This window comes from Crocuta crocuta, unplaced genomic scaffold (genome assembly GCF_008692635.1).
Source record: "Crocuta crocuta isolate KB4526 unplaced genomic scaffold, BGI_CrCroc_1.0 scaffold684, whole genome shotgun sequence".
NCBI lineage: Eukaryota > Metazoa > Chordata > Mammalia > Carnivora > Hyaenidae > Crocuta > Crocuta crocuta.
The window spans coordinates 20,405-25,505 of record NW_027527830.1 but is presented as its reverse complement, the minus strand read 5'-3'; positions in this window follow the sequence as shown (position 1 = coordinate 25,505).

Here is a 5,101-nt window from a genome sequence, read left to right as displayed (position 1 = left end):
GTCCCCCACCATTGGGTTTTCCGGGCAGTTGAGTTATAAAATATTTGGCCTAGGCATGTTAAGTTTTTAACAGAGATGACAATGAACTTTTTCCCCACCAGGCAAGACAGCTTTTCCCAATAATTGAGCTTTTGAGGAGCCAAACTCCGGTAGTAGGACTGGGGTATTTTGTTTTACTATAAGATTTGTGGAGATCTAATTTTTTTAGTTTCTTATGGACATTGTTTCCCCATCTTGGTACCAACGAAGTATTCTATCCATAAAAGGAAGGTGAGTGCCAGCAGAAACCTCTCACCACATTTCCAGCCTCCCAGGGCATCCTCAGCCAATCCTAGAGCAAACAGTAGAGCAAGGATCACAATAATAGTGAGAAACAAGGCATAACAGTGCATCACAGTAAGGAAACAGATATAGAAAATAAGGACAGTCTTTTCTGTTTCACCGGACCGTCAATTCCTCAAGCTTCTGATGCATATAGATTAGTCAGCTTCTAGAGTGACCAAAACAGAGCTGCAGTCTCCTGAAGCCTCTGGAGTTGCAGACTGATTCTTCCGTATGGTCAGCTTGCATAGCGTTGATGGATCGGGAATGCACTCCCAGTTTCGAGATGCCAGCTTCATTCTGCTGTAGCGAATCCAGGCACCCACTTCAGCTACCTTTACTGCAGTAGGGGTGGATAAAATGACAGTGAACAGGCCCCTCCAGAGGGTTTTAAGGGCTGGACATTCCACTCCTTTATCCATATTGCATCTCTTGGTTTAAAGGGGTGAATGTCTGTGGTTAGCCTCATAGGTAGTCATCCCCTGACCTAGTGGTATAAGACGGTTAGGGTGGAGCCGAGGACCGGTTGTCTTAGGGTTAGATTGCCTATCTCATTTAGATCCCCCCTTATACCCTTGATAATGGGGGTGAGGGTGCTCATAAAGTATTTCATAGAGGGAGAACACTTTATGCTTCTTTAGCCTCCCACATGTAGGTGCAATCTGCCTCCCTGAAGGTCCCTTATCTCTCCCTGCCTAAGGTTAACCCTTTCTGTATTCATTTCTTCCCCTGGAATAGGGCTCCTAACTGCCTTTAGGGAAGTCCTAACTGACTTATTCAAGCTGATAAGGGACAGTGTAGAGGTACAGCAGTTAGAGTCTACCAAAGGTTAAGTTGAGTGGCCCACAGTATGGTTCTACAGGAAGTCTGGCAGGCATGAGGCAGCATAAACATTAGCAGACACTAACAGAAAAACACAAAGTAAAGATTATACTGACAAACAAGATGGCATCTTAAGGTAATTTCCCCAGTTCCCAAACTTGTTTCACAATCTAGGAGAGACCCTGACTTTGTAAATAATATATGTCAGGGAATCTCTCCTAACCCAGATGATGGAGGAGCAGGAACAGTAACTAATTAATGGCTCTATTTTTTGAGTTTGGCCCTAACTTAATTTTTAAAAAATTTAAATAATGTAATGCTTGTGAGGTGTTATTTAGAGTTTTGCTGAGTATAAGCAGATAGTTTGCTTTATTTTGAGGTGTAAAATTTTTCCAAGAGCCAAGAGTTCTACTAGAGGAAGAGTAAAGGAAGCCGTTTACCATAATTAATTTGAAAATTTTTAGGTAAGTCCAACCTGGATATTATTTTATAAAGCAGAACTTTTATTACTTTTTTTTTTTTTTGCCTTTTCTGACCTATAGGGGAAGGCCTTTACTCAATTAGTAAATGTATCAATCCATACCAACAGATGTTGGAATTCCTTTGACCTTGGCTTATAAGTGAAACCTAATTGTCAGTCTTGCCTGGATAGCCTTACAGTTCCTTGATTGCCTGGGAAAGCAAGTTTGTGGTTGAGAGCATTGTTTTTAAGACATAATTCATAGGTTGATACTACCTGCCAAACTGTCCTTGACAACTTTTTTTCAGTAAACATCCTTTGGGCCATTTGATAAGTTCTGTCCCTCCCTAAATGAAAGTCCTGATGCTGTGTTTTAATGATCTTTTAGCTCTGTGTGTTTGGTAATTAAAGGTTATTACCTTTAATAATTGATATAGTAGGTGAACTATTTTCCTGAACCTTGGTATCTACAGCTTACAATATCCAGTAATTCCCCAAAACTTACACAACTGTTTATTTGTTCTGGAGTTAGTAGTACTATAGTCTCTAATTCAGTTACAATGTCCCTGCTTAGCAAAGGAGTAAGACTCTCTGGTATTATCAAGAAAGAATGAGAAAAAATTAGTTTTCCCCATATGCATTCCAGGGACTGAGAGAAAAAATTTAGTTATAACTTTTCTGGAGATGCCTCTAATCATCATGCTGGGTTTGGGTATTTGTCCTGGAGTGGAAAGGAGGACAAAAAAGGTAGCTCTAGTGTTAAGAATGAAATCAACCAGTTTTCCTTCTATATTTAGAGTTACCGGAGGTTCTGGGTTTCTGATAAACAGTTGGTTTAGGGGAACCACCGTGAAGAGCCCCAGGCCCGAGTTAGTCCCTTCCAGGGACATTGGTTATCTGAGCCCTCATAGAGAGATGTCTCTGAAGGCATTTATATTTCCAGTGATTGTATCCACATAAGGGGCATAGCTTATGAGGTCATCATTTTGATTGTCCCCTCTGAGGACATTCTCATATTTAGTGCTCTGAACAGCACTTGATGTTCAGCACTCTGAAATGGCACTTGATGCCAAGACTTAGGAAAGTTTTTTTTTTTTACTTTTTTTTTTTACCTTTAACAAAAAATGTATTTGCATTTCTTATATTTTTATGTATCTACTTTTTTACATGCAGAGTTTCTTTCCTTATTTTCATCAATCTTAACTACATTTAGCAGAATTTTAACTCTTAAAAACCTTAGACCCCACTGAAAACTAAGTAATAACCAATTGTGAACCGTTACATCAGAATTTCTTAGATGGCAAACTTATGAAACAAGTAAGCACAAAGCATTATTTTCAACAGAATCCAAATATCCTTATTTTCTCTGCAACAAGTCAAAAGCACAAACCTACATCTAGCAATTAGTGCTTCTGCATCTTATGTCATTAGATATTCAATGAATTTAATCTCAGTTTATCATGCAAGCAAAAGTTTAATGTTTTAGGTTACCAAAGAGTTTGAAAGCTATCTTAACAATTACCCATGAAAACTATGAGACAGACAAAGTTAACCATTACTTTAAGTCATCCTTTTGCTAACAAGTTGGAACAGAGAAAACATAAGCTTATTTGACATTCAGCACATCTAGGTAGAATTTAAAAAAAATTTAATGTTGATAAACATTGTGTATCTCAAAGCAACAAGCTTAAATTAGCTTAAACACTGAATAGGTTTACTTGGGTCCACTTAAGACAATTTGTTCCCCATGGTTAATTTTTACCTGGAACATTGATGGGGAAATATGAAGTACTGGTCTTTGCTCCTCGCCATCTAGAGTGGGAGGGGCTGATGGTGCCTGAGGCATTGAGAAGCCAGTTATGCAGATCACCCCCCCTGGTGGTGCAGAAACAAGAGGGTGGGGGAAAGGGAAGGCAGCAGAGGCAAGGTGCCAGCAGAAGGCAGAGAAAGAGAATTCTCAGTTTTAAATCTTGTCAGCTCAGACAGAGGAGCAGACTCCAGGTTTCTTTTGTTTTGTTTTGTTTTGTTTTCCACTGGTGGAATTAGGCAGTTCATGTCAGTCTTGAGAAGACAGAGAATTTTCCCCAAACAAAGGGAGTTTTGGCAGCTGCTTGGAAACATTCTTTAAAGTCCCCATTCTGAGGTAGGCTAACCAGAGACGGTTGGCTCTAATTATTATAGTCATTGACTTAGGAAATGAACAAGAGAGCAGTGCTCACACACAGCCACACAGTGACTCCAACCCACCACCCTCCATTAGCACCTTAGATTTGTGGTTTCATTCCTCATCCCTTGTGGAACTACTAGTGCAACTCAGGGAGGTGATCAGGCTCCCTTTCTGCCTCTTAGGGTCAGGTCTGCCAAAATTAACCTGAGTTCTTAGCAGTCTTATGGACTGCACCCCCTGAGCTGGTTCCTGGGCCTCATGGGTTCCATTGGTGCACATGGGCTCCTCACCCCAGCAAGCTGGGAGGGCTAGTGTCCTATGGATCAAGCGGTCCACTGGCACCAGGTGAGGTTGCCTCTCCTGGCACTCCGTGGTTCATATCTCCAGTGGCAAAGATGGAAACACATCGTCTCTGAATTCTGGACACGAGCCCCCAACTAATGTAGCAGGAATCTCACACAGAGAGTCATGACATGGAGGCTTTTTTTTTTTCCAGGAAGCAACTTTATTCATGCCAGCACTGCTCAGTTGGATTTGTACCCAAAGAACTGAGCCCTCAAATGTCACGTGGTGTATTTTAAAAAATATATTTTCTACTTCTTTGTCTCCTATATATGGTAACATAAACAAAAATGCAGTCTGATTAAGTGGTCTCATGTTACAAAGTCATGAGGGATGTTGTCCCATATGTGCATGGCCAGGTTACCTTGAAGTTTTTGTTTTTAATTCCCCCAGGGAGGGGACACTACCACATGAGCCCCTCAAAAGAAGTATCTCAGTACATTATGCTAAGTGAAATAAGCCAGGCAGAGAAAGGCAAATATCATATGATTTCACTCATATGTGGAATATAAGAAACAAAAGAGATGAACGAAGGGGAAAGAAAGGAAAAATAAGATAAAAACAGATATAGAGGGAAACTATAAGATACTCTTAAATATACAGAAAAAACTGTGGGTTGCTGGAGGGGAAGTGGGTGGGGGAATAGGCTAAATGGGTGATGGGCATTAAAGAGGGCACTTGTTGGGATGAGCACTGGATGTATATATAAGTAATGAATCACTAAATTCTACTCCTGAAACCAATACTACACTATATGTTAGCTAACATGAATTAAATTTTTTTATAGTGAGATCCTAGCTTTATTAAAGTGTTTATATAATACATATTTACATAGAATAAAACCCTGGAAGTTATCTGTGACAATCCGTTTATGGTAGAATTGCTATTGATTTTTATTTTCTTCTTTATAGTGTTTTATATCTAACAAAATAATGAATATGAATACTTTTATACTTGGAAAAAAAGTAATGAATGAAATTCCAAATCAA